The sequence below is a fragment of the Psammomys obesus genome, unplaced genomic scaffold, assembly GCF_907164565.1.
Source record: "Psammomys obesus unplaced genomic scaffold, mPsaObe1.curated_primary_1811, whole genome shotgun sequence".
Classification (NCBI taxonomy): domain Eukaryota; kingdom Metazoa; phylum Chordata; class Mammalia; order Rodentia; family Muridae; genus Psammomys; species Psammomys obesus.
In genome coordinates, this window is record NW_026596326.1 from 3,001,338 (window position 1) to 3,022,785 (window position 21,448).

General features: G+C 37.9%; 1 protein-coding gene across 1 annotated transcript in view; it reads left to right on the top strand.

The window, feature by feature from the left end:
• The first annotated feature begins 1,204 nt into the window (after positions 1-1,204).
• Positions 1,205-21,448, top strand: part of Sgcd (sarcoglycan delta) — a 541,179-nt gene continuing 520,935 nt past the window's right edge. Inside the window, exon 1 of the mRNA XM_055597224.1 lies at positions 1,205-1,283. The gene's annotated coding sequence lies outside the window, so the exon portion shown is untranslated. The remainder of the gene's footprint in view (positions 1,284-21,448) is intronic.

The following is a 21,448-nucleotide window of genomic DNA, read 5'->3' on the forward strand; positions in this document are numbered from 1 at the left end:
ATAGTAAGATAAGGTTGGCAGCTGCATCTTTTCTGAAGAAAGGGCCAGGAGGATTTTCTGATGGAGTATAGAACATTAGGCATATCTAAGACAGAGGAAGGGAGGGAAGGAATGAGACAGGGGGGAAGCAGGGAGAAGATAGAGGGAAGGTGAAGAAGGGAAAAGAAATCGCCACCTACTAAGAAGGAATAAAGGAGGAAACACATAGGCTTTACTTATTTCAGGAGAGGGGTGATAGTGGCTAACAGACACATGACCTAAGTTTGCTCTAGTTAATTGGATATGTCTACTAGAATTCTAGGTAGAGTTATTGAATAATTGGCCAATGGGAAAGTTTGGATTTGAGGAAACTATCTAGGACTAGAGAAAAATCGCAGATTTGATAATGTGACAACTCAAGTCAAGGAACTAGAGGAGGCATTTAGTGAGAGAGTACGTAGAGAAGAGGCTCAGGAACAGTGCCCTTTTATTAGAAACAAGGACACTACAATGATGTCCCGGAGATACTCATGATGGAGTGGCCAGTGGTAACACGTGGTTTTGAATCTTAGATGCAAATGAGGAGAGTTATAGAGATGGAGTGATGTCCTTCTATCCTTTACTGTCACTTTGTCATAGAACAGGAATAAGCTCATACTCTTTATCAAAGTGGTATTCATTCACTTATACCACACCATGGTAATGAATGACTGACAAGGAATGAATGACATCATGGGAAAAATCACTTCTCTCCAATTCTTTCTTTCCCTCTAAAACGAATGAGCAAATGGCAATTGTTGTGTCCTAGAAGGCTCTTTTCAAGTGTAGTACTATAATTGGTGGTGGTGGTGGTGGTAGCGATGATGTGGTAACTGCGGTGCTGGTCCTGGTGTTGTTTGTAGTGGTTCTGATGGAAGTGAACATGACGGTAGTGCTGGTGGAGGCGGTAGTGGTTATTAATGGTGCTGATGCTGCTCATGGTGTGGTATGAATGCGTGTTTGTGTCTGGGATGAGTTTTCAATCATTCAGCACTGAATTCTTATTTGCCATATGAGTGATTTACGTGTATTTTCTAGAGAAAATGGTCTCAGATTTAGTATTACTCTGCTGATTTCTGTTTTGAGTGTGCAAATATTTTTCTTGTGATTTTGTAGACCTAGAAGAACCTGCCGTCCTCAGGAACTTGGAACCTGTGTGGAAGTTAAGGAGACTCTTGCTGCGGTGGGAACCTGAGAACATTATTTCAATCCCAATGTTACTCTGACATTTGTGTTTAAGATTCAAGAAGATTAAGACTAAAAAGGTATGAATGTGCAGCTTTAACTTCTTAATTTTTAAGGCAAATGTGGTTATATTTTAAGGTAGATTATTTTTATTCTCTTATCCCTCAACTGCCTTTGCTTTTCTCTGTGTCTTTTGCCTCTTAAGGGATATCTTTTATTTCACTATAAGTTTATGGAATGTGTTGGAACAGATCAGGGTATAATGGGGGAAACTGAATAAAGGCTACAGTGCTCCAATAAGGATCAGATGGGCAGAAAGCAGCATGGCAAAGTGGACAGAGAATTGGGCTGGTGTCCACTAGAAAAGAAATAGAAGTTGTTTTAGATATCTGTTCCATAAAAGACTCAGGTAAGAAGATGAGTAAATAGATTTTCCTGTGTCTTACATGGTTTTATGTTTATCTATCTATCTATCTATCTATCTATCTATCTATCTATCTATCTATCTATCTCTATTTCTGTGTTTATGGGAAGCTGCTGATAAATTTTCTTTATTAAATTCTTTAGAAAGAGCTATCATTTTATTTTTCTTGGATATATGCCTATACTGGGGCAGACTCTTAAATTTGAGTTAAAGAAATCTCATAGTTTTTAAAATGATAAAAATCATGCTTACAGTAATTAAAGAGTAATCAACAAAAACTGTTTGTGTTGGCTTTTATTCAAACATATTTACTCTATAAATAATTTGTTAGATGAATCTAATTACTATCAGCGCATGTATATCACTCTGTGTGCACAACTGTTTATTTTTGTACATATGGAGGCTGTCGAGGAAGAATAGGGAAGGAAAAAATGACCCAAACAATCACGTACAAGTATAGTAAATCAGATAGATATTGCCTTCTGACATTTGCAAAATTGCCTGTACATCTCATGACAAACATGTGGAAGAGGGACTTCTGTCTTAGAAGTCTAAGAGGAGAAAAGTAGAAAGTTTCTAGAGGCTGAGGGTTCAGGGGCTAGCCTTATTCAGATTCCAGTTGATATGTTTATTTGTATAGAGGAATAGGGTCAGATTTGTAGCTGTGGAAAATAGTTTAATAGGAGCACATGGCATATCCAGAGAATATTGTGAGGTGTCTTACAATAGTCTAATGTTAGCTTATGCATGAAATTTTGAGTCTCCCTCTTTCTCTGTCTCTCTCATAAAAGGAGAATGGGAGAAAAAAATCAAAAGAAAACAATACTCTCTTATGATACAGAGGGTTGTGGGAGACAGGAGAACAAGGCTGCTAGTTGTGGAGTTAGACCCCTTCTTGTGGCACCATGGAACACCCTTAGGCCATGATCTCAGGAGAGATGAAAGTGTTGGTCTGGTAAGGATCAAATTAGGTATAGCCATGACACTGCTGTCACCTGTGTTTTTCCCTGCTGGGGTAAGTTTGGTGCTTACTTTCAGCTTCTGACTTAGTCACCCTTTGACAGTGAAATGCATACACCTTCTATCTGATATTTCCAAATATCAGCAAAGACATGCTAGGGCTCTGATAGTCACATGACTTACATGCCTCTAAAAAACAAAATACCCCTGAGAAATGACAGCCTGTGTGAAGAATTAAGTCATGCCTTCTTCCTCCTCACAATCTTCTTCATATGTATAATTCTTTTTCTTTTTTCTTTTTCTATCAGAGGGTTCCACATTAAATGCTAAGTAGGAACTCATTTTCTATTAACATGATTACAAAGGCCAAATTGATAATTTAATGATCAGAAAGGAGGCTTGCAGGTACACAGTGTACTGTTTTGGAGTCTTCACATGAGCAGAAACATTGCACAAAATAGATGTGTATCTGTGGTTGCCGGTCTCTTTTCTCACACATGTTGATCTATCAGAAAGGAAAGCTAATTCTTTCTCTTTATTGCTTGTTCAAAAATCCTTGAGAAGACTATATGTGGGACTGGGATTTTGAAGACTGAGCTCCTTATTTTGTGCATTGATCTTTAATTCAGAATGTCTGTGTTCTAGATGCCAGACACTTAAAACATAAATCCAGCAAAGTTTTAGAGATCTTGGCTATAAACTTTTCTTTGTTTAGACAGCAATCGACTGGTAAAGAGAAAATAAACTCTCTTTATTCACAAGAATGTGCAGGAATTTCTGCTGTGTGGTGAATGCTTATCAAGGGGATTTATTCAGTTGAACACACACACACACACACACACACACACACACACACACACACGCACCTTTTCCAAGGTAGTAGAATAGTGTCAGATTGTGTTGGGACCACCCATCTACCACAGTATCCCCTGGTCTCATGGTTTGGAACACAGGAAGGGTTCTCAAATGTCTCTTCATGTGAAGACAGACGGTATAAATTAGTGGCTCCAGGAGCAGAATACTAAAAAGAAAATCATAGTTCTAATCCAGTCTGTGCTTGAACATTAGAAAAGGCATTTAAAGTTTCCAGAGCCAGTGCTGTTTGAAGAGCGTTCCATAAGCTTGTGCCATCCGCATTCTCTCAGCGTGGAAGCCACGTAATTTCCAGTCTGGGCTGCATAGTGAGACACTGTAACTCACACCCCTCTTTAAATGAGTGAAAGAGAAACTGCCCTCCGAGATGGGTGTTACCATTTCTGTGTTACATATATACAAAGTGACTCTTAGAAGAAGAATGTATGGTATCCCCGTGCATACCGCTTTCTCACACACTCTCTTATAAGGTCATTTCATATGACTGCATTCTGGTTTAACTCTTTCCATTCCAGAATAGATGTATAGAAGTGGTCCTCTAGAAGAGGTTTCCAGAATGTCCAGCGAGGGATAGAGGTCATTAGACAAATGAGTTATATATTTTGTTAGTAACTTGGGACACATAAAAGTAAATATCACTTCTGACCTTGAGGCTCATTGCTTGAGAAAGCATAGCTCTTGGGACCATCTTTCTTGATCATGGACCGTTGTACAAACTGTTTCTAGAACTGTGGCACAGTCGGGGCCACCCTATGGAGAGCCTTGGAGTGAGGCTGTACTGGCTACATCCCAAGCTGCCCATCTTCCCACATGTAGAGTAAACAGTAACACTCCCATGGCAAAGAGTACCATGATTCCCTGCTGTGAGTCCGGGGAAACCCTGAGTCTCCCACTTCAGCTGCTAGCAAAACATTATTTTCTAAAAATGGGATCAGTTTCATTTTAGGAATATAGAACCTCACAATGAAGTGGACACTTTTGCCAAAGGGAAGAGAAAGGCATTTAATTAACACGTAGGAAATGATTTTGAGGAAAAACTGTCATTAAATGTGAATGTGACACTTTATCTGTCCAGAGGGACTGAAGGGAGCCTGGAACAGTTTAGTATGATTATCACATACCGGTGAGGTTAATTGTCTCCGGATGTCGAAGAGCTCAGTTCCTTTGTAAAGCGACACAGTTTGCTCACTGTCATAACCGTTTTTTTTTTTTTTTTCATGTGACTTCAGAATCCCTTGTTGGTTTAGCTGGGCTTTTCAAAGTTTTGATTCCCAGTGTATAATTTAAAAGCTGGAAAAAAATTGCAAATGTGTGCAAGCTAACGGAGCACGATATTGACAAATTAATTAGTCTATTCCCAACCCGCTCCCTTGGTAGAAAGGCTCTGTGTACCTCCAACAGTATCAAAGGCAAAATGAAAAGCTGCCTTTGGGGATGGGTTTTATTATTGTTTCTGCCAGTCATCATTTGGAGAGGGGATGTGGCTGTCTCAGAAGAGGTGTGTGTGTGTGTGTGTGTGTGTGTGTGTGTGTGTGTGTGTGTCTCCTTTTTATAATGGTTCATGTTGGTAAAGCCTTATTCTAGCTTTTCATATGTCTCTGCATTTATGCACATCACTTGGACAGTTTTCTGTTTCCACAGCATTTTCTGTTCCCCATAGTGATCCAGCAGAACTGTGGCTAACTTACCAAGTTTTGTGACCACCTTTCATGCTTTCTTCGTTTATTTTTGTTGTTGTTGTTTTTGTTTTGTTTTGTTTTTGTGGGTTTTTTGTTTTTTGTTTTTTTTTAACTGAGTTTCTTCTGAAGTTCATCAGGCACCGAAGTTCCAAATTATTAGCTCATAAATGTCTTAGTATCTAATATGAGAGGATGAATAAAACAGAACTAGGCTGGATAACCCAAAATGCTGCTTTCTGTAGCATTTTGCTTGTCTCTGTGTCTGGCTGACATAGACCAAACAGTTAACTAGGAGACGGAGACAGTAGCTGGGCTGAGGCTTATCATGTTATGTGATATAACGTTATGGCGTACCATGTCATATCATATATCAGATAATAATATGTCGTAGATGCAACACCTACCCTTTTAGTTGGGTCCCATAATTTCCTCATCTATAAAATACATCCTTAAACCAGACAAAATCTAGGATGTTCTGAAGGCCTGCCAGCTAGATGTTGCTGAGGATAGCTATGACTGTGGCACAGCCCATTACAACATAAAATATCATTAGATTGGTGTAGGTCTATATTTAATCTTATGCAGGTAACTGTGTAGCTTTTGTGTGTCGACTTTGCAAATGACATCGTGCTGCAATGGCAAGCAACTGGACATGCCTGTTAGACCTCAGCAAATATTACAGTTTCCATCAATTTAAGGTGAACTGGTAACTACTGGTGATATAGGAATGTGCTCTGAGCACATGCGATAACCAATAAAAGGGCCAACTCAAATATGTCATATAAAAAGCCAAACAGATGAAGCTAAAGAATTTGCACGCCACGCAGAGAGATGATCGGCAATTAAAAACATTTATTGATCTTTTAGAGGATCTCTTTGGTTCCCGGGACTCATGTTCTGTGCCCCACAACTACTTGTAACTCCGGCTCCACAGTGTCTGATGCCATCTTCTCCTTCAAACATACCTGCATTCAGGAATACACATGCACACACACACACACACACACACACACACACACACACACACACACTTTAAAACAAAAATCTTTAAGAACTTTAAGTGAACTCTAACGAAGACTTCCGCTGGAATTTTAGCAATTATTCTGTCCGTTGAGTTCTTTATAATTATGATGTCAGCTGGAGGTCATCATTTCATTTTCACACCTGTGTAGTATAGAAATATCCTAACTTCATTTTCTTTCCATTCTCAACCATGCCTCTCGCAAGGTTCCCCTTATTTTACCATTGAGGAAACCTAAGAAAGACAGAGCACTTTCTTAGCGTGCTTAGAGTGGCTTTCTTAAATCCCCTTTCTGCAATAAAGTGTTCTAATGTGACCTCTGAATTAGTTCTTTAACAGGTACTTAGCAGACTGGACTGTATCTCTGGATGTGCTCAGTGGCCCCTGAGGCCTGTACAGTACCTGTTTTAATGCCTTCACTTTTTTCTTTTTTTTTCCTGATGCAAACAACTCCTATTTTAGGAGTCTCCTTTTGACAGTTACTGGAGGAAAGATTTGTGTCTTTCCCCTTGAGCTTGCTGTCTGTTTACCCCAGTTTACCCTGCTGAATTTTACTCAAGGCCTTTGAAACTTAAGAAAATGTACTCCATTGTTCTATTCAGAGTATTTTACAGATGTAGATCTTATTTACAAGTTAAATCCCTTTCTTTCTCCTTGAAAAAGCCATTTTAAGTTCAGTTGCAATTCTACAGAGTTGTTTTATTACTAAGGAAATAGAGATTGAAAATTTCAACTATGCAAGTTTGCATCGTATTAATGATACTCTATGACACGTATTTCTGGGAAGGTGCAAACATACATATCCTCATTTTAGACAGAGAACTGATGACAGACCAAAGTAATGATATCACTAAGGCCCAATATGTATGAACCTGAGTTTTTGTGGTTACTTGTTGGATTATGGGTGAATAGTTATCTATAAGAATGTGGATGACTCAAAGAGAGTTTGATCATTGAAAGTTCACCTAGCATGTGTGAGAATTCACTAAAATTGGAGTCTTTGAGGCTTTTACGTAAATTATAGGCAGCTGGGCAGATTAACGAGTCTCCTTTCCTCAGCAAATTTTACTACTCTTATATATTTGGAGAAGAATATTGTGAATCTGCTAAGTCTCAGGGATTTCCTGAGACCTGTGGGTTGTTTATTCCTAACTTTTAATAAGCCTCCTTCTAGAACTTCCTGAGTTTTAATGAACCTGGCTATTGACCTTCTTGAGTATTTATGAGCCTCCATCCAGAATGGAGTGTTAAGGCTAATTAATACTTAGAGGAAATCGTTCCACAATACATGATCTCAGAAAGACTTTTTAATCCTTTGACACTAACCCTTTCTCCTTCACCAGTTCTCATGCCAGCATTTCCTTATGTTTAGCCCATAATTGAAACATCTAGCCCACCTCACAGACTCTGAGTTTCAAGGTATAATGAATGTGGAAATAATTCAACAATACCCTTTGTCTCCTTACCTACAGAACTCTTTAATGACTATAATGTGCAAAACATTATTTTCTCCTTTTACGTAACTTCTCATGTTGTATTTCTACATTCTTTATATTGTACATTGTCCTTACATTCATGCTGCCTCCAAGTCTTTCAACCACCTGGAGAGAACATCTCCATTTTCCAGAAATTTCAATCTTGACTCTTTACTTACTTACTTACTTACTTAATTAATTAATTAAAATCTTGGTAGGAAGTTCCTTTCCCTCCACTCCTTTCTGTTCCTCCCTTTCACCTTCCCTCCTTTTCTTCCCAGAGAAGAAGAGACTTCCCATGGGCATCAACCCATCTTGCATATCAAGTAAGACTGGGCCCGTTTTCTTCTTTTGAGGCTAGACAAGGTTGTCCCATTAGGGTAAAGGGATCCAAAGGCAGGCAACAGTGTCAGAGGCAGCCCCTGCTCCTGCTGTTGGAGGTCCCACATGAGGACCAAGCTGCACATCTGTTACATATGTTGGAGGGGTGTCCTTTGGATCCTCTCTGTTTGGTGGTTCAGTTTTTGTGAGCCTGAATGGGTCCAGGTTAGTTAGAATAACAGAATATTATTAGTAGTGTCAGTGGTGGGCTCTCTCTGATGGCATGAGACTCAAGATTGAAGGTTTTGTGTATGGATTGGTGTCCCCCTCTCTCCACTGGAAGTCTGGCCTGGCTATAGGAGGTAGCCATCTCAGGCTCTACATCCCCCACTGCTAGGAGTCTCAGCTTGAGTCACTAGTTTCTCTGCCTGTAACATCCAGCTCAGCCAGAGCGTCAGACTGCACACCCTCATAAGGATCCATAGCGTCCTCATGGACTTCACTGAGGCTTAAGTCACTTGTGTTACCTTCAAACCCGACTTATTTTGAAGAGGATTATTAATGATTATGACAAGTCAGCTCCTGCCTACAAATGAATGCCAGCCAGTCTTCTAGCTCCATCATGCTCATGAAGCCCAAACCAGAGAGCATTAATAGCCATATGTGAGGCCCTGGAGGAAAAACAGACCTGATGTGAAATGTTACATTTGAGGCATATTTGCCATATCTCAGTCAGTCACATGATTGATAATGACATCACGGGAAATAATTTCAGTACCTTTCGTATATATACCTTTTGCATCATAGAATCATGCTCCAGAGTGACAGTAATGCATTTATTAATTTAGTAAGTCATCATTCTTTCATGGTTTTCATAGTTCATGCATATCACTATATCCAACACTTTGTGACTGTATATATATATATATATATATATATATATATATATATATATATATATAATACCTGATGAAAAGCACATAAACTATTTTTAAAGATTCATTGTTATTATTTTAAATTATGTGTAGGTATGTGTGTCTGCATGTAGGTGTGTGGTGTCTGTAGAGGCCAGGGGTCCCAGATCCCCTGCAGCTGGAGTTAAAGACCGTTGTGATCCATACCAGTGCTGGGAACCAAACCTGGGTCTTCTGGAAGAAATGGCTAGGGATCTTAACAGCTGAGACATCTCCCCAGTCCCATAAGCTGTATTATCTGGTGAAAAAAAAACCTTTATAATATGTTTCAAAACATAGACTCTGTTCTGCTGAGTTTTCTGTTTTACTGATTCATTTTGATGATACATAGCTCTTGTTTCAAGTAGGCATGATTGTACAGTGTTAAGTCTTATTATGTGAGATAACTCTTACAAAATGGCAGAAGTTCTTCCTAGTTGAGCTAAAATGGTTAACTCTCATCGTTTTTCACTCATGAGTTTAGCCTACTTTCTTGAGGTATCATTTGCATAGAACAAAACCACCAGCTCTCAGTGTACAGTATGAATTTTGTCAAGTGAATACGCTATTAACCACTGCACAGTGAAGTCTAGACACATTGTCATTACCATGAAGTCCACTCAGGCCTAATGTCACTCTCCTGTCTGAGCAAACCAGTGTTCTTCATCTTTTGAATTCTCATCCAAAAGTTTTATCAGAATGTATGCTCCTGTTCCAACATGGTCTTTCTGAAACTTTCTGTTCTTGTTCTATGATTTTTTAAAATTTCTTACAAATGCATTGAGTATAACAAACAAACAAAATATATATATTATTTTTCTTTCTGGTGGACATGGGAGCTCTCTTAAGTTTGTGAATTCTAAAAACCAAGCTATCATAAACATTTGTGAGGAAGTCTTTGTGTAAATATAAGCTTTCACTGAGAGGTGATTTTCAACAGGTAGCACTACTAGGTTACAGAGAAAGTATACATTAATTTTTGTAAGACATATTAAAGTGTGCTAGGCATGATGAAGTATATCTGCTGACACCATACTCTAGAAAGTTAGTTGGAAGGAGGACTGCAATTTTCAGATGGATCTAACCCACAGAGCAAGATTTCATCTCCAAGAAAAAGAAAGAAGGAAAAAAACCCAAGAAACAAACAAACAAACAAACAAACAAAAAAACCCACCCAAACCCTCTCCATATATTTCTCTAAAGTGAATTATTCTCAAAAGCAATATGGAAGAAGTACTTTTTTCTTTCTAAAATGTATTGGTTTTGTTAATGCTAGCTCTAGTGGGCATAAAATATTACCTATATCTGATTTAATTAGCATCCTCATATTGGCTAACAATGCCCAACATCTTTAATTGCGCTTAACAGATCATTTCCATATCTTTCATAAAAAATTGTTCAGGTATTTTTGCCTGAGTTTCTATTGGGTTACTTGTCTTTCTTATTTGTTTATAGGACTTTAAAAAAATACTCTGTAAGGGTGGGTGATGTAATTATATTATGAACCCAAAGAAGGAAAATAATAATTAACATATTAGTTAATTATATAATTAACTAAAAACAGAATAATAGTTCTGTGTTAACTTTATGTGTTATAGATATATGTATCAGACTTGCTACTTGATTTCATTTTCTTAGGGTCTTCAGAAGAGCATTTGCATTGAATTTTGAAGGATGCAATTAATATTTTTATTAAACAATTTATGCTTTTCTATGAATTGTACCTTAGAAATTTTCACTTGAGTTAAAATTCTTCTTCTAAATTCTGTTTAAGAAATGTTATTACTCTTTTATGTTTAGGACTCTGGTCTGTGCTTAACCCAGTTTAGTGTTGAGGCCACTTTGAGTTTTAGTATCACTAAGTTAGCTCTTAGATTCATCAGAAGTTGACTACATGCTTGTGGAATCTGCAGAAATGAAACCTCCCTGATTGACTTGATTCTCTGATCTCCTTATCTCCACTCTAAGATACTAAACCAAGTTAAGAGTGACCTCTGTCCATTGGTCACCTAGGAAAGGCTTGACCCTGTGGAGTTTGATCTCTTAAATGTCTTTAAGTTTGTAAATCTGTAGACTTTTAGAAAGTTATTTTGAACTGGGCAGTGGTGGTGCAGGCTTTTAATTCCAGCACTCTGGAGGCAGAGGCAAGTGAGTTTGAGGCCAGCCTGATCTACAGAGCAAGTTCCAGGGCTTCCAGGCTTCCACACAGAGACCCTGTTTCAAACCACCACACCCCACCCCCTGGAAAGTTATTCCGACTATTTCTTGTGGGTTTTAAAGGAAAGTTTGTGTTCTTTCCATCTTATCATAATGGAAATTTCACCACCACCACCACCACCCATTGTTGAGAACGAGGAGCAGGAGGACAGTCAGTCAGCCACGTGCATAAAACCAGTGGTTTGAATAAGAAATGTGTCCCATAGGTTCATGCATAAATGCTTGGTGGCTGATTGCTGGTGTCCCTTGAGGAAGTTGAGGAACGTTTAAGAGGTAGAGTTTTCCTGGCAGAAGGAAGTCACAGGGGGTAGGCTTTGAAAGTGTATAGTCTCACAACACTTCCAGTTCATCCTTTGCTTGGTGTTTATAGTTAAATCTCTCAGCTTCCTGATCAGGCCTCCTGCTGTCATGCCTCCCCAGTCATTAATTGTAACGAACTCTCCTTCTGTGTCCATAAACCAAAATAAACTTTCCTCTGTACTTATGGTCATGGTGTTTTATCTCAGCAAGACAAATATAACAAATATAATAGTATTCCCTCAGGACTCTTGTTGGAACACTTCTCTGTACAGCTGAGTAAAAGTGTGTGTTTGGGACAATGATGGTTTCCACAGGACTGAGCCCTCTTAAGTAGAGAGGGCTTAAGTTGATCCATTTCTAAGAAGATTCAAGGTGTTCTGTTCCTCTGTCTCAGAGGACACAGAATGTGTTTCCTTCCTAAAGTGAGGGACCCTTTAGGAAGCAGAGAGGACAGCCTTCACCAGACACCAAATCTGCTAGCATGGTGATCTACAGCATTATAAATTACCTGCTGATGGTGATTCTAATTAGCAGGACAAACAGGGTAAGACAATGACCATAGAAAAAAGACAAACACCACAAATAAATATTACATGACCCCTACAAAGATAGATACTGTGGAGACTGGAGAGCTGTGTCCGTGGTTAAGAGTACTTGCTGCTCTATCAGAGGCCCTGGGTTTGATTCCCAGCACCTACATGGCATGGCGTCTCATAGCAACCTGAAACTGCAATGTCAGGGTAAACAACCACCCTCTTCTGGTCTCCACAGGTACCAGGCGTATAAGTGGTATGTACACACGTACACACACACACACACACACACACACACACACACGCAAAACTCTGATACACATAAAATAAAAATATTTTTTTTTCAAAAGTAGCTACTATGATGAATTGAAGAGTATACTAAAAAAAAAAAACCTTCTTATCACAGTCCTTGATGATAGTACAAAAATAAAATAAAATAAAAGATAATTTTATCCCCAAACATTAAGATACAGCATTATGGGAATAATAAGATTTCTTGCATATGAAACATTTCTCTAATGGAATATAAATATAAATTAAATATAAATTTCCTGGAATAAATAAAAAGAAAAAATATTTAGTAAGAATAAAAAAGCCAAACTAGTAGATGCATGCAGGAGCCTTTTCTCTTACTCTGAGAATCTCTGGCATCCAGGAGAGACTGGGGAGAGGGGCCATCAAAGAAACCTTTGCTTAATAGTCAAGCTGAGCATAGACAAGAGATTGAGTGTATACATCCAGAGGCACATCATGTAAGTGAGAAATAGATATTCCTGCTGTACCCTGTCTAATTTCAAAACTCCAAAGAAAAGACATTGAAAGGCTTGGATGGGGAGAAAATGTCTCACACACAAAGAAATGGTCTTGTAACTGGTTTCAGACTTTTCATCAGCAACGCAGCAGGAAGGCTAGGAAAGCAATGTCTCAGAATTTCTGAGGGAAAAACACTTGGCTTCTAGACGTTGGATTTAAGTCATATGCCGAGTAAGGACAACTCGAAGACATGTTGACGCATTAAGATAGTTAACCTGCCCACAGTTCTCCCTGAACATATTCCTATATATTAAGAAAGTAGTTCCACAAACAACTCTTCAAGCACCTGTAGGGTCATTCACCCCATGACGAACCTGTTTTATATGTATGAGAAAATACCTCAGATAATGTTATAGACCGGGGCGGGGGTCACAACCTGTGTCCCAAGCCAGGTCCAATCATCCATCTTAATAAGCCAATTAAAAGACTCACATTAAAAGGAGAAAGCAGAACTGGGGTTTATTTAATAAAGCCACTTTGGAAATAAGAACAAAGAAGTCTAATAAATGTCGCCATGTCCATCGCCATGTTGCCAAGTCCTGCAGTGAGATTGAAGTTTAAATAGGAGGTCAATGATTTGCAAATCTAAGCAGTCCTAGTCAAGGTTTGGTCCTGTCCACCATCGTTGTCTGGACTTCAGTCTCACCCTGTAAAAGTAATTTGATGACTTGCTAGAATTGTGTGAAATTTCTTCCTGGGAAACAAGTTCCCTTTTTGTCTGGTGTCTTTTTCTTTTTGCAGCAGGAGATTTTTTTTTTTTTTTTTTGGGTGGGGGGAGGATTTCCATTTCTTTAGAATCCATTGAATAGACACTGAGAGACACAAGTGCCTCTTTACAAGACCTTCATTGCTGCTGGGACAATCACAATTAGGCAGGAAGGCTATAAAATATGTGGCTAAAATGAGTTCCCAAACCTCAAGAATCTTATGTTCTAGCAAAAAAAAATAAACAAAAAAACAAAACAAAAACAAAAAAAACCAAAAAAAAAAAAAAAAAAAAAAAACAACAACACCAAACTGGAACAGGCTACTGTCAGTCTGGGTAGTGGGCTAGTATATCTGTGTGTCATCTCTAATCTATAGACAATTATAAAATGTGTCTGAAGAGCAAAATCTGTATAAGATAATCAGGATCCAAATAAAAAGCTAAACAAAATGTACCCTGATTTTGAGCAAAATATATGTCTTGTCTAGAAAAGAAAATTCATTTGACTCATGATTTTGATGTTATGACATTGTGGCAAAAACGAAATAATTGTCATCCTAGTGTACTATCTCGCTCTCCAATGAACAATTTATATCATCATAATAAACTCTCCTTTCCACCTTTAGAATCAACCTATAAAGCTAACACAAGGAAATAAACCAAATGTCATAAACCTTGACAGTGAAGACAAGGGCACAGTTAGCAAAGGACTCTAGAGTGGGGAGAGGGAAAAGAAAGATAAAGGAAAGTCTGAGGCTCGAATATCTTTAGGAAAGAGAGAAGTGATATTTTTTTTCCCTCAGGTTATTGAAGTAAAACAAAGAATTCACACACACCCATGCACACACTACTTAAGGTGTAATCACAGAAGAACAAAATAGAGTTTGGAGAGGAACTAAATTATGCAAATGAGCTAGGATCTTCCATTATTTGTCACAGATAATACATACTATTTAAAAACATAAATTGCAAGGGTTCTTCAACCAACAGAGAAGAGTTACTGAGTTAATTACTGGGGAAAGATATAGAATCAGTTAAATGTGCTTGATGATTGCAGAAGCTCAGCAGCAAGGTAGACTCATCTGTTTGTAACTTACTATTTCATTTTTTAATGAATAAATATGTGCTCTTAGTGAAAATATGTAAAAGAACTCTACCATGATTTCTGGCTGAACTCATCATTATAATATTACTTTGTGAGTGTTTAATATTCAAAGCACAATCAAGACTACCATACAATTAGAAAACAAATCTATGTCAAATCTTTGACATACTCATTATTTAATGAGAAAGATAGGATGGCACTTGGATAGAAGAATGTTTAAATAAGCAGACTGTCTGCAAAGTGTTTTGAAATAAACTTGAATCTGAGATAAAACCAGTTAGTCCTACAGAGTAATAAAATTGCAATTTTATAATTACACCTTCTGCATTTTCTGCCTTCAGATTCACAAGTAACTTCTTCAGATCTGAGCTCCACTGAATTAATAATACAGAGTGAAAGACTGGCTCTCACAGAGTCCAATAGTCCCTGCATGAGTTGATGAAGCCATGTCGAGGCTTAATGTTGGGAGGATGGATTTTATTCTATTGGTTGCCTGTTTGGGACATATTTTGCCTCTAAAGAATTCAAATGCTTTGTGAAGATTTTCTTGATGCCTGATGTGCTCAGTCTCTAGTTTTCTCTCACCTATGTTTCCGTGGCAATCATCAATAACAGCAATAAACACATAAAACAAATTCATTTCATACTCTCTTTCTTGCTTCTATGTACCCTGAGAAAGCAAGCTGTCTGTGCATAAGACAGCTACATACTAAATCCTCAAGATGTCTGTTGAATTATTAGTTTAACTTTCAGATGTTATTGGCTGCCTTCATAATGTAGAGAGAGGAAATTAGAGATGAGAATGAGAGAGGAGAAATATCAGCAAATGAATAGCTGGAAGGGAAATCCTGAAATCTCTTACAAAAATCTGTTGATGTGGCAATTTGCAAGTTGTCTGATAAATAGCTGGGAGAAATTCTGCCTTCTTTGAATGCAGCTACAGTCAGATGGTAAAGAAATACAATTCATATGGCAGGACTGCTGGGTTGAAGGACTCACTGAAGCTTGGTGCCTTAGATCTTTCAGAAGCCTTTTATCTTAATGCCAAGCCTACTTTTGAATAAAATAAAAGGGAAGGTTTCCAGGAGAAAGTGTCCTTCTGCTTCTTCCAAATGTGTGGCTAGGAAAACAAGGTAACAGTGACACTTATATTCATTAAAGTCCATGATCCTCTATTTTTGTTTTCTGTTACTAGAAAGGCCTACCATTCAGACCCTATACAAAGTACCTGAAAACCAAAATGTGCTTTGGCTCACCTTGGTTTCAAGAGAGTTTGGAGGTTCTGTCTATGCTAATGAATTTTTAAATGTCTGCCCAAACTAGGTGTAATGGTACACATTTTTTTTATGATATGAAAGAGATTTATTAGATGGAGGTGGAGAGATCGGGAGGAAAAGGAAAGAGAGAGACATGGTGGGGCCCCCAGGAAAGAAAGAGAGGCAGAGAGATCAAGAGAGGAGAGGAAGAGAGAGGCAAAGTAATGGTTGGTCCTTTTATAGCTTGTGCATGTGCAGCTGAACACTATCTGCCACACACCTGGCAGGTGATACATGATGACATCATAGGTTACTAGGCAACCCAGAAGCAGTCTGCCTGTACACCAACACATACTTCAAATAATTGCCTATAAAAATTTTTCTATTTTCTTGGATACTCCTATCAGCTAGGCATACCTCAGTTCTCCAACCAAGATTTCTACCCTTAATTCCATAAAAATAGATCTGGCAACCAGGTTTAGTAGTATACACCCTTAGTCCCAGCACTCAGTGAGGCAGAGGCAAGCATATTACTGTGAGTTCAAGGCCAGCCTGGTATACAAATTGAGTCCAGAACAACCAAAGCTACACATGAAATGTTGTCTCAAAAACAAACAAAAAAAGATCTGGCACTGTGCATAGTACTTCATGCATGTGAGAAGGAGGACTGCCATAAGTTCAGGCAAGCCTGGGCTACATAATGAGCTCTAAGCCTATGATTTCACCTTACACCCATCAGAATGGCTAAGATCAAAAACTCAAGAGACAACACATGCTGGAGAGGTTGTGGAGAAAGGGGAACCCTCCTCCACTGCTGGCGGGAATGTAAACTTGTACAACCACTCTAGAAAGCAATCTGGCGCTTTCTCAGACAACTAGGAATAGCGCTTCCTCAAGATCCAGCTATACCACTCCTAGGCATATATCCAAAAGATTCTCAAGTACACAATAAGGACATTTGCTCAACCTTGTTTGTAGCAGCCTTATTTGTAATAGCCAGAAGCTGGAAACAGCCCAGATGCCCCTCAGTGGAGGAATGGATGCACAAATTGTGGTACATCTACACAATGGAGTATTACTCAGCAATAAAAAAACAAGGAAATCATGAAATTTGCAGGTAAATGGTGGGATCTGGAAAAGATCATCCTGAGTGAGCTGTCCCAGAAGCAGAAAGATGCACTCGGTACACACTTTTATTCCTAGTACTTGAGAGGTGAAAGCCAGTGGATCTGTGTGAGATGAAGCCAGCTTGGTCTACACAGTGAGTTCCAGGCTAGCCAGGGCTGCATAGTTGGACCTTGCCTCAAACAACAACAAAGAGTCAGTCTAATCAAGAGAATTTGATGTCAACTACTTGGCATCTGAACATTCTTTTAAAAAAATTTATTAGCCCGTTGAAGCTCCATCCAACGTAGCCAACACAATTTGAAGTTGCTTATGATGAGAGTGTGGCTAGAGTTCATTTATAGTCTTTCATAATAGTAGACTTAGATAAACCTGAGTCACTCTGGCGTATCACCAGTTCTTAGTAAAACAGTCATTCCAACCATATATAATGCACTAGAGCTTCATAAATATTTATTCACTGATATTGACTCAACACTTCTTGTTTTAAGGAATTGCAGTGTTATCAGGACATAGAATTTCATGGGGGTGAAGCAAAGGCTTCTCTGTGCTGACTTTTGGACTAGTGCTTTCTTTAAGACATAAAACCCAAGCTTTTGAGGGGGAGATATAACAATGCAGTGAACTTGTTGCTCTTATACTGAACTTCTTTAGCTTTCTGAAAGGTAGGACATTAATTATTCACTAGTTTTCCTGGGAGAGGTGAGTTTTGGTTTGGGCTTTTTGTTTATTTGTGGTGTGTGTGTGTGTGTGTGTGTGTGTGCCTGAGTGTGTGTGCTAAAAATAAAAGGAACATGCTCAAAAGTCTTATTTGTAGTCCAATTTCACTTAGCCTAGAAGTTGACAAATTCTGTACTTCGAGTGCTCTTTCTAAAAGCCCGAGGAAAATAAAATTGTCATCATAGGGCTAGTGTAGCTCCCACTAAGATTTTTCTAGAACAAGGTTTCTTCTCTTTTCAATATTCAACAAAACCCAATTTCTGTCGACTTCTTTCTGTCCTTACTACATTCTCATTTGGTCTGCTACAGAAGTTTCTAGCTTGCATATATCCTTCTTCTTTCAGTCTCTAAGAAAGGCCTCTACTCTTCCATTCCCATTATATTTGGACATTAAGATTCATAAACAGAAGAAGTGAAGTCAAATGAGAGAAAACTCTATAGTTCATGGCCCAAGACAAAAGGAAATGCTTCTCTTGACTTTATTGGTATAAACTGAAGTACTGAATCATCAATGGCAGCTACGTAAGGGAGAAATAGAAAAAAAAAATGCTACCCAAAACAGGACTGAGGTTATTAATTTATACGCTTTAAAATGCTGTATAATTGTGAGTAGAAACAGAACAAAACTTGACTTTGTTTGAAATCATCTTTTAACATGTTTCTTTAATTAAACTTCTTTATGATATTGACATTCAGTAGGTCTTTATCAATAGAAAACATGGAAAGAAGGAGAGGAAGACCTCCCCTATCAGTGGACTTGGGGAGGGGCATGCATGCAGAAAGGGGAGGAAGGGTGGGATCGGGAGGGGAGGAAGGAGGGGCTTACAGGGGATACAAAATGAATAAAGTGTAATTAATAAAAAAAAAGTAAAAAAAAAAAAAGAAAACATAGGTAATGAAAGAATAGCTAAAGCCCTGAAACTGTCAAGTATTGTTCACTGAGAACATCGTGAGCTATGAGGAAGAGCTCAAGAGAAAGCATGTGAAATGCTCATGACAGAAGACTTCTCAGAAGTCACAGTCCTATATATTAACTAACCATTTAATTCTGGTAAACAGCCACAGGCCACACTGGATACTTGAAATGTATGTGCCCAGCCCAAATTAAGAGGAAACATAGCTTTACAGTTAACTAAAGATTTTTAGGATGGCAGAAATAACATAGAGCATTGCCATTAATTTTGAGTTTGATTGACATATAAATTGTATACTACACAATTCACTTATCATTCATTTGAGATGGTGGTATTTTGGTATCTTTTGCTAACACACTTTAAACACTTACCTTTTGTTTTATATTTTAACGTGTTGTGGTGATCCCCAACCATAAAATTATTTCATTGCTACTTCATAATTGTAATTTGCTACTATTACAGATTGTAATGTAAATAACTGTGTTTTCTGATGGTCTTACGTAACCACTGTGAAAGGGCCATTTCAGCCCCAAAGGAGTTGAGATCCTACGGCTGAGAACTCATTCAGGCTTAGCGAGTGATCTTGATGAGTTTTTGTTATGGAAATGAGAAGGGAAATGCAATAGTGCCCATTTTCCAAAGACATTAAATGTAATTAAGCACAAACCCCAGGTCAACCTGTATTCGCTCCTCTAAGGTTAGTTGCTCAGGGCTCTTATTCAAATATTTTAAAAGAGGGTGTGTTGGAAAATCTATTCTATTCTCTTTATGAAATAGGATGGCTCAAACCTATCATAAAGTCATATATAAATAACAAATTAAGAACACTGCTCTTGTAAAGTGACTGAAATATTAAATTCTGGCATGAGAGAAAGCTCTTTTTCTTTTGTTGAGTGTGTGTAAGAAACCCGGTTGTGATGGTTCTTTGTTTTTGTTTTGTTTTGTTTTTGTTTTTTGTTTTTTGTTTGTTTAATGTGGACTTTGGTTTTATACTACTCTTTAAAAACTGCATTTACATTCTCTTTGGCTAACATTATGAGGAAAAGCAATTAGAAATCAAGTCTTCAAGAAAATAAGTAAACATCACTGGCATTCTTTAATGATTAGAGCTCTCCTAAAACCCTTTTCTTAAAGGATTCGATGTTTTATTTCCTTATGCTTCCTGTGATTCCTGTATCATGTAGACTGAGGGCAGATTGGTAGGTGACCTTGAACTTGCTTTGTCTTACTTGAAATTTTCATCAAAAATACATCAATGTATACAGAGAATTTGATTCTTTTTTTTTATTAATGTCCTGTCCTTTGGTAACTTCATAGCTATTTATCCAGAAAGAGTGGCTATTAGATCTGGGAGACTCCAAGGAAGTGGTTCTCCATACCATCTGTACACAGAAACCAACAGGGCATTTTTGTATCTGGCTGTCCAGGCCACATTTACTAAATCAGCTTGTACAATAAGTTCAAAATAGTCCAATAGTGGCTGTCTCCCACTTAAATAACCAATAACAATGTCTGACAGATGTGTGTTGCTGTTTTTGATATATGTGGAGAAATAGTGATTAATCAAGAATAAATTGATTTCAGTATGATTATGTACGCACAATGCATACATTTTAGTCAGACAATGATCACAATATTAATAACTTATCCTTGGTTTTGATTACATAACAAATGCTATGCCTACTTTTATATGTATCTTAAGAACTCAAGAAATCAAAGACTGTTAACTGTCTTCACATGAGACATAACCATGTTGAAGTTAAGTAGCTTGATAGTTTATCTAGCGGAAGCCAGCAGAGTCAAAAGCTTCAGGCTGAATTCTCCCACCTTGCTGGCTCCCAAGAGTTAACTGATATATTTTTAACAAGTCACACTCTCTTATTAAGATATATCTTGATTCTTAAAAATATGTTCTCAAGTCAGTGTTTTGAAATACGCTGCCCCTCATCCTATGGTTTCAGAATGTACACTGGACAAAACATTAAATGGGCCATCTTTAGTTCCAATTTGACTGGATCTAGTATTTGAAAACTACCAAATCCTAATTTTAACTTCACAGCCAGTTTTGTCACTACTAAGCTGACGAAAGTGAGACATCCCTCTTTGTATGATTGGTTTCTTTTGGTTTTGATGACAGTGTCTGAATACTATGTAGCCCAGGCTAGCTACAAGTTTAGACTCCTCCAACTTTAACATCATTTGTAATAGCAATGTAGGTGCATGCCAGCTCACCTGGCAGACATAAGTTTTATCAGTACAACTCTTGGTTTTCACTCTGGCCAGTAGTACTTGGTTCCAATTCAAAAATATTTAGGTTCACCTTTAGAGACAAATCTGGAAAGTGGAAGTCATGACTCATTTTATAGAAGAGGGTTTCTTGCCAAGGTTTCTGAATGCTTGACAAATTTTACCAAAGATTTACTACATAGAAGAATATGGATGCTTACAAGAGCAAAAGTTTCAGTATTTCACTCTTATACAAGATGAATGAGATACATCGAACTTGCTCAACAAGCAGGTTTGGCACAAGATGTTTAACCTGAACCACTGATATCTCTGTTTTCTCTAGTAGAACAACTGGGGTCATCGTATTAATGGTGAATAGAAGAGTGGGTACAATTTATTAACTCTTAAGTAGGTACTAGCATTAGGCTACTTTGACATACATACATACATAGTACATACATACAGGTATTTTCATAAATGATCGTATGTGTAAACACTATGAAATACGTTATTTTTGCCATTTTTCCAAATGTAAGAACTATGCTGAAGCTTATAAAGTTTGCCCTAGGAAATGTAGCTGGGAATAATCAGAGGAGTGGTGACTTCTAAGCTGCCCGCACCTTT